Below are 12,553 nucleotides of genomic sequence, written 5' to 3'. Positions count from 1 at the left end.
AATTGTGTTTCAAGAGCACTGAAGAGGACAGCAGTGGAAGCAGCAATAGCAGAGCTCAGTGCCTTCAGCGTCAAAGGTGCAAACTGTGGGTGCCTGACACTCAACAGGTGGGGAGACTTCCCAGGACATGACCTTGGCTGTCGTTCTGGTTGAGCAGTCTCCCTTGATTCCTGCCTATTTTCCAAGCCTTCTCAACAATTCTAGGAGCTCTCCAATATCACCCAGTAAGTTCCTTTTTTGCTTAAATTAGCCATGATAGTTTCTGTTGCCTGCAACTAAGAAGAGTAACTGAGACACAGAGTCTAAGTCAGTTGACTGCCAGCAACAGACCATAAGATAGGAAATGTGGGAGCTGAAGCTGTCATTTGAAAATGGGCACAACAGGCCATGCAAATAGCAGAAGACAATCTACAGGTGCTCCAAGAAAAGCAGACGCCAAAGACACTGAGATGTTGGGAAGAAAAAGTAAGAGAGTGTTCACACCCTGCCTTAGTATTCTCAAGTCTCAATCCCACAACAACAGGCCATACTTCATTTCTTACCTGTGGATTGCCTTAAAATTACCTCTTGTATCCTTAAAATAAATCTCTCATTTTATAAAATTGAATTCATTTTTAAAAAGACTTATATTCCTTGCAACCAAGTATGTCCTGATTAAGTCAGCCAGAGAAGTAGAAAAACATAATTATCTGAGAATACACAAAACATCAAGATTAGGATACAGAGGGATTTAGGGTAGGTACAAACCATGAGAGGACCCTCTTTACCCTCCTTTTCATTTGGTGATGACTCTACTTTCAGTTCATGGGTGCTAGAAACATGTGCATCTGCTATTGTATTGAAACTTATTAATTAGTAAGTTATTTCTACTACTAAGTACATATGAAAAAAATCATTAGGTCATATCTATATACTGCCCAATATAACCACTACTGTGATCTGGTTTTCACTCCAAACACCACTTCTGACATCAAATGTGTGGGAGATTTTTCCCACGCCAACCAATTGTCCAACTCTTGAAACACCAACTGGGTGTCCTACAATTCAATTCAATTATGATACTAACTACCTGGAGTTAGCACAAGACTGCCCCAACTTCAGACGACAATCACAAGCCTGAACCACCTGTACTTCTGACCAATGAGCTATAAGTCACGGGTCCCATGATCCCCTCCTCAGTTTTGATCATTTGCTAGAACAATTCACAGAAGTCAGGGAAACATTTCACTTACATATACCAAATTTTTTAATAAAAGATATAGCTCAGGAACAGCCAAATGAAAGAAACACATCGAGCAAGTTATGGGGGAAGAGTGTGCCGAGCTTCCCACCCTGTCTGGGTGTGCCATTCGCCCAGCACCTTGATGTGTTCATCAACCCAGAAGCTTTTCAAACCCCATTGGTGAGAGGTTTTCTGGAAGCTCTATTATATTGACATGATTGATCAAATCATTGATCATTAACTCATTCTCTAGCCCCTCTCCCCTTCCTGAAGGTTGAGTTGGGGCAACAGCACTGAACATTCCAACCCTTAATTACATGGTTGATTCCTCTGGCTTCCAGCCCCCATCCTGAAGCCTAAGGACCCACCAAGAGTCACCTCCTTAGCATAAACTCAGGTATGGTTGAAAGGGGCTTGCTATGAATAACAAATAAATGCTTCTATCACTCAGAAAATTCCAAGGGTTTTAGGAAATCTGTGCCAGGAACTGGGAACAAATACCAAATACATATACATATATTTTTCTTTATATCACAAAATCCCAATAATAGAGAAAGATTTAGGTAAAACGTTAACTCTGAGTTGAAGGCTAAGAAGGCTCCCTGGAACACAAAAACAATTATAATACCACGTAAGAACCATCTGTCAAGACAGGCTCTGGATTACAAAGAAGATGGTGGTGAAGCCTACTGACAGATGGAGCCTCAGATCCACTCTAGGAGGAAAAGTGGACAGCTGGCTCCTATGGCCCAGGCTTCTGGCCATTTTTTCACACTCATGACTACTTCATGTCTACTCCCAAATGTGGACAAAAAGCTCTGAGCAAGCCACCCCAAAGTGGGCTGACAACAGCCGGGAACCCTACGAGGCCAGCACCACACTCCACTCATGGCCCGTGAACCCAGAAAGTGCTCAGGTCTGTCCTGGAAGCGTGTCAGAAACCAAAGACAGATCATCTGCTCTTACCTCTCTCTTCTGAGCCTTTCTGTCCTCTTTTGTTCTTTTCATTTTCCAGGTTAGTCAAGATGGAAAATAATGAAAACCCTTTAGAGAAGCCACTTCGCCTCTGCTTTTGCTCTTAAAGTATTCCTGAGTAACCTCTCAGCAAGGCTGCTTCTTATCAAAGGAAGCTAAGGAATGATAGTTTTGAAGATGAAGCAAGCTACAAACCTCTGTAAGTCTATTTAAAAAAAAAATCTGTAAAATATTTCCAATATGAAAATTCTAAGAATCCAAGATTTTCTGCAGAAACGAGAAAATCCCACAAGGTCTCATAATATAAAAATAGCCCTATTTACCTCAATGATTTGTTGCAGGAATCAAGTGAATAAATGTGAGAGCAGTTTGAAAGGTGCATAGTACTAAATAGTGACAAAAAAAGTACTAAAAAGTCATCATGGGGTAGTGCTCATATTAGTAGACACGGTTATAGCCATTGAAATTAGCAAATTATCAGGATCCAGAACCTGATCTTAGAAGATCATTGTCAAATGAATCCATTTATGGGATGCACGTAGAACAGTACTCCATGGTAAGCACTTTCTAAATATTCGCTATTGTATTATGATGATTACTGGGAGTAACAGTGGGGGTGCTGCTGAAGATAGTGGTAGTATATTATATATTGATACCTTTATTCTTATCAATTTTTTTCAGTAATAGGATGGGGTCTTCGAATGTATTGCACTATGTAACTTTCTTATCATTGAGACTTTGGGAATTATCAATCCTTTGTGCTGTGATTACATTTACCAGTATTTTATACCGAAGGAGGCACTGTCTCACTACCACCCAGAGACCCCAAATTCAACATAACTGCTGCCAACAGACCAGTGATTACTGTTGCGTTTGGTTACGACCCCTTCCCAAAGCCTATTTTTGCCCCAGCTCCTCATAAAATCCCCAAAGCCATGCATTTCTTTTTAATTAAAATGAAAGAAAATTTTGTTCGGAGAATTTCACAACAACCCTAAGGCATCATAAAACCCAACTGGAAGAATCACTGCCTAATAGCTAAATAATCTTGAAGACAGCCAGAAATCTTTCTTATGTCGTTCTAGAGTGTCTGAAGACATAGTTAAAATACATGACAACTGATAAATTTTATGCACTATCATAGCCATAAAACCAACCTATATCACAACCTGCTACAGCAAAAGGTCACTTCATGGGTGGCCCAGGGCCCAGCCATTGAAATGAGCCTTCAAGTTAGTTTTACCCATTGGCAATACTAGCATTCAACTGTCTCCTTCTCCTTACATTAGCATGCTGTGATTATTCCCAGCAGTGGAGCTGGGCCTCCATGGTAACGCTCTTCAGGGAGCTGGGGAAGCTCTTTAATTATTAAAATGAATAATTCTTACCAACACACTTAATTGGGAAATATTACATGTTAAAGGGGCACTAATGGAACAGCTCTGAGAACCGAGCAGTGTGATAGAGTATGCTTTTTGATGTGAATTTTAGCAATAGTCTCCTCATCCCATCACATCATGCATTATTTAGTTGCTTTAAAAAAAAAAACTATCATTTCATTTCTAAGTGGAGATGGAATTATTGAACCTGCAAAAGCAAAGCTTTGAATTAGTCCCATGCATTTGAACCATAACCAGCCCACAAAAAAACAAATTCAGTGAATCATCATATTATCTCTGATGGCTAGGAAGTCAACCCAAAAAGACCCTGAATATTAACATCAACCAGTTGACACAGAGAGTTGAGATAGACTTACAGAGGGGTAGCTGCAGTATTCCCCCTCTATTGGAAACAAAAATGTGTATATTGAAAGTATTTGTCTAACTTCACCTGCGAAAATTCTTTTTTCTTTTTCTTTTTCTTTTTTTTTGAGATGGAGTCTTGCTTCGTTGCCCAGGCTGGAGTGCAGTGGTGCCATCGTGGCTCACTGCAAGCTCCGCCTCCTGGCTTCACGCCATTCTCCTGACTCAGCTTCCCAAGTAGCTGGGACTACAGGTGCCCACCACCACACCAGGCTAATTTTTTGTATTTTTTAACAGAGATGGGGTTTCACCACATTAGCCAGGATGGTCTCCATCTCCTGACCTTGTGATCCGCCTGCCTCAGCCTCCCAAAGTGCTGGGATTACAGGCGTGAGCCACCGTGCCAGGCAGAAAATTCTTAAACGTATTTGCCATAAGTGTGTATTTCTCTGCGTTATGTTATGTATTCTCAGAGAAATAAGACTTATTCCAGAGGCAGATAAAAGAACTTAATCTTTTCATGAACATGCCACCCACAAATATAAATAATTTAAGTTCTGTGGCATGGTTCTCTTAATGTTCTTTAAAAAGACATTTTCCATCATTAAAGAAGAAAAAAATTCCAAGGGTGGTGTTCTTATTCATGATCACAAAATGAACTGAGATTACAAAATAAATTTCTATGACAGAGAAAATGATAGAAACACAGGGCATAAAAACACTGGGAAACTAAAGAATGAAAAGCAAACACTTAATACATTGACAAGAGCTTTTTGTGCATTCAGTTTAATTAACATAAGATTTCATAAGCATTGAGTGATCATAACATCTCACATGCTGCCCACAGGAAAGATGATACCATACATCTTCTAAAAACTTCTCCAACGGTCACTGGCACTCCACCCACAGGCTCTTTGAGCGCTAGAAGGATCCCATAGGGAAACTGAAAGAGCTTGCAGCCCATTAGTTTTTCCCTGACCTTGGCTGGTCCCCTGTCCACCAGTACAAATCCTCAGCATTGGCTAGGTCTGTGTTTCCCGGGATTCTTGATCCTTGCCTTCACCCCTCACTCTCCCCTACCAGTTTGCCCCCATTGAATGTCAGTTTAGCAATTAAAAAGAATGACCAGTGTGCCCCTCAGATAATGCAAATGTCAAATTACACTGCTAACTCCAAATTCCCTAGCTGGCTTTCTGGATTCTCCAGCTTTCTGAATCACCCTCTTGTTTCACTGTATCTGTCAGGCTGCCTGGTCTCCAAATGCTGGAGGAAAATCAAAGAGTCGCTTGACTGGAAAGGGGTAATTACTATCAGTGACATTTCCATTAGGAAGTTTCCTACTGAGCTGCTCTCATCTTAATACCAAATACTCATATTAATGTCCCTCCCCAACTCAGGTCCCTATACTAATTTTTAAAATTAAAATTCAAATGATTTATAATGAATGACTGCTCACTGTCAGGCTGCAAAACCAATGACTCAGGGGCACCCACCTAGACTTCCATGTGCCTGATCTCTACTGTGTGTTTTATGTCATACCTCTCACTGTTTGGGAGATATCATATGATAAGCTTGCACAGTTTTTAGTTGTTTAACAGCGCATGCAACACAGAATACATGTAAACAAACAGAGCAGAGGTTTGCAAACCTGCTTTAGCAGCAGCTCTACTCTCAAGTGAATTTTTACAATAATCAAATATAAACACATTATGATCATGTATTTATTAAACATATGCATTCATATATGTAACAATTATATTAAGTCAATAAGTTTGTTTTAATGAAAGAAAAAAGTGCAGAAATCAGAGATTTACATGAAAATTATATAAATCTTTGCATCAAAGTTATTTGTATATTTTTTGTTTGTTTGCACAGATAACCTGTTCTGACAGCTTGTCTGTCTTCTCAAGCTACTCTTCAATTAGGCAAAAATGGCAGGGGTTTTATTCCAAAGCCTAAAGAAAATCAAGATAACATGGCACAATAAATTGTCATATATGTGGTCCTGAATGTGTAAAATTTGGTACACAACACACTTGAGTTATTTCACATATCATGTTTTAATAGTTGAAATATATTAAATGTATATCACACATTTAGGAATCACTAAAATACAACCATGAAACACTAAGGCTCTGTAGAACACAATGTGAAAACCCAACTGATGCAGATTCCATTGATGTTTAGGGAAATGTAAGCAGCTGAAGAGATAAGGAAAAGGCTGTGGCCGTTATCCTTGGTAACTTCCTAATTCCCTGAGTACTTGGTTGTATCCACACTCCACACTCCAGCACTGATTACATTCTTCCAGGCGCTGTAGGAAGGTGAGCATGTGGCTGTCCCCTCTAGGAGATCATATGCAACTCAAGACATTGTTGCATATCATCGCTATAGACTGAATTGTGTCTTCCCCAGCCCCACAGATTCATACATCAAAGCGCTAACCCCTATGTGACTCTAGAGACAGGGCCTTTAAGAAGGTAAGGAAGGTTAAGTCTAATCCAATAGGACAGATGTCCTATAAGAAGAAGCAACACCAGAGAGCTCTCTCTCAACATGTGTGCCCCAGAGAGATGGGCAATGAGAGGACAGAGCAAGGAGGAGAAAGGCCTCACCAGAAACCAAGCCTGCTGGGACCTTGACCTTGGACTTCCAGATTTCCAACCTCCAGAACTTGGACAAAATATATTTCTGCCGTTTAAGTCACCCAGCCTGGAGTAGCACGTTATGGCAGCCCAGGCAGACTTATACAATCATGAAACGAATAGTTCAGAAAACATTTTCAAAATGAACACCACAAAAGCAATTTCCTCTTTTATCATTGTGAGGTAACCTGAATATGATGCACTACAAAATGTTCAGTAGGATTACTTTGTAATGACGGTCATTATTCTTCTGTTTGAATAAAGGCAAAGGTTTTGGCAGTTAGGCTTGAAACATGGGTATTCATGGGTTTGATGTGATCTCAGCTCTATCTAACAGCCCCATAGATCACTGTACAGGGCTTTACGTACACTGTTGGACTGGTAACGTGCTAAATTGAGGAAAGTCATCTTTGATTTTGTTGAGGCTAATCCATTTGGTTTTTATAGTTTCTTTTTCTCGATTTATGGTTTTCTTGATTTAAGTTTTTCCCATATTTTACACTAAGGATAACAAAAGCACTCCACAGGTATTGCCACTCCACTGTCAGTGCCTATGACAACCAGGAACAATTGATCCTGACCCCTTCTCTCCTCTAGGTTTAAATGTAGACTCAGAATCCTTTTTAACACAGTTCTTCAGGTAGCCACTATCAGTCATCAGTCATGGGAAAGGAAAATTATTTATCAACCCTATTTTATGTCTTTTTGTTCAAATGTGGCTTTAGATCTCAATATTTGATAAAATTTCAACCTTTAATTATGGGTATGGCATTTACTCACTGGATGAGATGACTTTAGTCTGATCAGAGCTGCTGACTTAACTCCAAGGGCATCATTTATCCCCTGGAGTTGTGTGGTCCACAGATATGTGGCAGGTTTACCCCTCATTATTCACATTTTCATTTTGTTTATCAGTTTTAACTATTTTTAAACAAAATTCTTTTTTTTATTTTTTGAGACAGAGTCTCACTCTGTCACCCAGGCTGGAGTGCAGTGGCACGATCTCAGCTCACTGCAACCTCCGCTCCCAGGTTCAAGTGATTCTTCTGCCTCAGCCTCCCAAGTAGCTGGGACTACAAGCTACTACACACCACCACACCTGGCTATTTTTGTATTTTTAGTAGAGACGGAGTTTCACCATATTGGCCAGGCTGTTCTCAATCTCCTGACCTCGTGATCCACCCGCCTTGGCCCCCCCAAAGTGCTGGGATTACAGGCATGAGCCACTGTGCCAGGCTAAACAAAATTCTGAAATAGGAGATCTTACCCAGTAATGTTAACTTCTTGCTTATAAAAACAACTAATTTGTTTTTAAATACTTTGAATGAATTTAGTAATTTTTGAATAAACAAAATTTTTTACTATTATTAACTATTATTAAAAAGAACTTAAGATGAGACCTTCAGTTTGGAATGGCAGCCCCAGCATAGACCCTCCAAGTTTTTCAACAAAATTTCATTGTAAGTGGAAAAGATAAAAACATAATCTATTTCTAAAATCAAAGGCAGCTATAACACACTGCCAAGCCTGGACCATATTTGCTTCATCATTATAATTAATAAGAGAGATTAAAAATCATATTGATACCCAGAAACAGAAAAAATCTTGGAGGCCAAGAAGCTAGAACCAAATACCTCAACTTGACCCCCAGCAGTGACACTACAAGGGACATAAATGGCACTTAAGTGGACAGAACGGAGCCAAGGCCATCTGCATTTTCTCTTTCTTCAAGTATAACTAAGTAGGGACAGACACTAGGAGGTCTGGTCCTTTTGAAATATATTTTTTCTTCATGCAATCCTTTGAGAATAACATTTTTTCTCTGGATGGTACTGTGGATTATTTTTCAAAGTTCTGCTCTTCCTCTGAGTCTGCCAGATATACTTGCCTGGCTTCTTCCTTAACCTTAGGTAGGCTAATTGTCATTACTCACCCTCAATCCAGGGATGATTTGCCTGGGCTCAGCAGCGCTTGCCAATGGACAAGCTGTGTAAATGATCAGTGGTCCTACTCTCCATCCACTCATGCCCGGCCCCAGTCCAGATGCCACGTTCATCCTGGCAAGTAGAAAGGAGCAACATTTTGACATTAACTGTTCTGGGCTTTTTAGCAAATTATTTATTTTTATTGTGTTCTATGTATTTAAGGTATACAACATGTTTTGATATACATATACATAGTGGAATGATTACTACAGCTAGCAAATTTATATCCATCTCCTCACAGAGTTACCTTTTTATTTCCTTTTTCTTTGTGAGTAGGGGTGTGTGTGTGTGTGTGTATGTGCACGCACATGTGTGTGTGAGCGTGCACATACTGAGAACACCTAAAATCTACTCTAACTGCAAACCTCTGCCTCCCAGGTTCAAGTGATTCTCCTGCCTCAGCCCCTGGAGTAGCTGGGACTACAGGTGCCTGCCACCACGCCTGGCTAATTTTTGTATTTTTAGTAGAGATGGGGTTTCACCATGTTGGCCAGGCTGGTCTGGAACACCTGACCTCAGGTGATCCACCCTTCTCGGCCTCCCAAAGTGCTGGGATTACAGGTGTGAGCCACCACACCTGGTCAGAGCCTAGTACCTTTTAAGGACTCATCTGAGTAGGTCATATGCACCTAGAATATATTTCCCTTTCTTGAAGTCAACTGTGCCATACAAGATAACCTTGTCATGGAATGATATCTCATCATAGTCATCTACTCACAAAGAGAGGAGATTATACAAGCACAAAGGTCACTGGGGTCATCTTAGAATTCTGCCTACCATACCTCCTTTCCCCAAGTGTATCAAAAGTCACAAAGAGATGCCAGATGAGGGCAAGGCTCCAACACCTCATCAGACATATCCAGACAGTCTCACTTGAGGTTCTTCAGTATTAACCAATATCTTTGATATGTTCATGCATTCTTTCTCATGGGAAAAACATTTATAGAAGTTGTATTGCAAGCCTGGCACTGTGTTAAGTGCTGGAGACACACGATGACAAGAGGCATGACCTCTGCCCTTCTTCAGTGGTGCAAAGTTAATCAAATAAACATATTATGTAAAATTGTATCTTTGATTAGTACAAAGGATATGAGGTATATGGTGCTATAAGATCCTATAAGGGGAAGATTTGACCTCATCAGAATAAAAGAACAGGAGCAGAGGCTGCTGGCTGCCCACCAAAACCCACTCTCAACTTCCATTAGAGAAGAAGGCACAGGGTTGCCCATCTGCACTGCACTTCCCAGCTTCTTTTGATTTTGGGAGTGGCTATGTAAAGAAATCCTCTCCAACGAATAGAAGTCAATAGTGCCACTTCCAGGCCTAGGCCATTAAACTCACTGTCACTCCTATGAGTGACAAAGGCATTGCCCACAGCAACCATGAGTCACGTGTTAAGGATGGCAGAGCTTCAGTCAACTTAAGTCCCTCAGTGACTCTATGGAGCAGAATCCTCAGCCACCACCAGACTACCAGTGCTCTCACCACCAAAACCAGCGTGGACTGTGTTGTGAGAAGGAATAAAACTCCTCTTTCATTGAAGACATTACTTTTTAGGTCCATTTCAGCAATTTAGGCTTCCCGAAGTAACACAGAACTACATGGTGGCAGGCAAAAAAAAAAAAAAAAAAAAAGCTTTCTTGTATTATGTTTATGCAATGTGTCTCTGAAAGGCTTTCGTATCTACTGAGATGGAATTCTCTCAATAACCCTGTGAGACAGATAGTAGGCCATCTATTATAGGACCCATGCACCCATGCAGACGAGGCTCAGAGGAATTCAGTGACTCGGGGAGGGCCTCACAGCTCAGTAGTCATTCTGGAATCTCCATCACTGACTCATCATTTGGATTTACACAGGTCACCTTTCTCTTTCATCACTGATAGGATATGGTCATCCCTGTCTTTCCACCTAAGACAGAAAAATTCTATGGGGGCTGGTCTGTGAATCCCTTTGTAAAAAATGACACAAACGTGATATTCAGTTCCATAAGTTACACGTGTAGGAGAGATTTAGCTATATTATTTGGCAATGCCTTCTTAATTGTTTACTCTTCAGTATCTTAGCTCCATTGGAACAGACTGATAGGCAAAACCAAATATAGGCTGCTAAGCTACTATTGGTCTTAGATCTCTTAAATTGTAACATCTGAGGTAATGTCATTCTTGATCTCATTCTTGATGGAGTTCTTTTGACTGCGTTTACTTACCTGTGTATGTTATCAGAAAATGTACCATTTCAAAATTTTTTATTCACTCGTGTTCACCAAAAGTTATGAGCATTTACTCTATTTAAAGTCATTGTGCTAGGCCCTGGGTATCCAGTAGTAAACAATGTGGGCATAGTCCCTGCCCTCAAGAAGATTATAGTCTGATATGAAAAGAGGACAACAAACAAGAAAATATGCAATCTTATTTAATTGCAAATAGTGACTGATGGAAAGAAGGAATGAAGAAATGAAGATGATGAGAACTAGGACACACTTTTTATCTCTCTCTCATTAAATCTTCTAAAATACATTCTGCAGGATTAGAATTACTCACAAATGTATTATTTCCAGCTTGCTAAGATAGCCCATTTTCTACACTTGGACTGCTTACGTAGTTTTTCTTCACTTCTAAGAAATGAAGAGCTACATTTGGCACTTAGCAATAGAAATGGCTGAACTTAGGTTCCTAACTCAGCTATCTTTCTACTTCTTCCAAATTGTCCCTGCTTTATTTTCTTTTTTAGGTGAGAAAAATACATATTTTAATCTCAGTCTTTCATTTCAATCCCCTACTCATGCAGCGTTCCCATTTTTAAGCCTAGGAGATATCATTCTGATGTTCCTTCCTTTATTTTGTTTTTCAGATGAGAAAGGAAGGGAGGGAAGGAAGGAGGGCGGGGAACAAACACTGTAATAAATGAGGGCCTTGCTCTTTTGCACACAACATCCCAATGATCTGTCCTTGGGCCTTGATGGGGTGACCTGATGTGACCTGTGTGAGGAAACCCAGGCACTTCCGGTGGCTGAGGAAAAGAGAAATCCCAACTTAACACTCACAGACGACAGCTGAAGCAGACACAACCACAAGGGCAGAAATCTGACTGCGAGGAACCTGGACTCTGACTCAAACACCTGCGAAGGACAGGGTTTGGGACCCTTACTTACATTACTGTATACCCAGGAGTTACAAATCATTGCTCTTCCCGCCATCTTGGCTCCTGTAGAGGCCTGCAGGGAACAGGACTTCTAAAAGGAATTATGTCTAGAAGGCTGTGGTCCAAGGCCATTTTTGCCAGCTATAAGCGGAGTCTCCAGAACCAAAGGGAGAACACAGCTCTTCTAAAAATTGAAGGTGTTTATGCCCGAGATGAAACAGAATTCTATTTGGGCAAGAAAGAGATGCGCTTATGTATACAAAGCAAAGAACAACACAGTGACTTCTGGCAGCAAACCAAACAAAACCAGAGTAATCTGGGGAAAGGCAACTCAGGCCCACGGAAACAGTGGCCTGGTTCATGTCAAATTCCGAAGCAATCTTCCTGCTAATGCTATTGGACACAGAATCTGAGTGATGCTGTACCCCTCGAGGATTTAAACTAATGAAAAGTCAATAGGCCGGGCGCGGTGGCTCAAGCCTGTAATCCCAGCACTTTGGGAGGCCGAGACGGGCGGATCACGAGGTCAGGAGATCGAGACCATCCTGGCTAACACGGTGAAACCCCGTCTCTACTAAAAATACAAAAAACTAGCCGGGCGAGGTGGCAGGCACCTGTAGTCCCAGCCACTCGGGAGGCTGAGGCGGGAGAATGGCGTGAACCCGGGAGGCGGAGTTTGCAGTGAGCTGAGATCCGGCCACTGCACTCCAGCCTGGGCCACAGAGTGAGACTCCGTCTCAAAGAAAAAAAAGAAAGAAAAAGAAAAAAAAAAGAAAGAAAAGAAAAAAGAAAAGTCAATAAATAAACGTGGATTTGTGCTCTTGAAAAAAAAAAAATCAC

General features: G+C 40.8%; 1 pseudogene; it reads left to right on the top strand.

The window, feature by feature from the left end:
• The first annotated feature begins 11,816 nt into the window (after positions 1–11,816).
• LOC117099323 lies at positions 11,817–12,153 on the top strand (annotated as a pseudogene).
• Positions 12,154–12,553: the final 400 nt, after the last annotated feature.

Source organism: Trachypithecus francoisi, unplaced genomic scaffold (genome assembly GCF_009764315.1).
Source record: "Trachypithecus francoisi isolate TF-2019V2 unplaced genomic scaffold, Tfra_2.0 Lachesis_group16, whole genome shotgun sequence".
Classification (NCBI taxonomy): domain Eukaryota; kingdom Metazoa; phylum Chordata; class Mammalia; order Primates; family Cercopithecidae; genus Trachypithecus; species Trachypithecus francoisi.
Note: the sequence above shows the minus strand (reverse complement) of the source record. Positions and strands in the feature narration are given on the sequence as shown.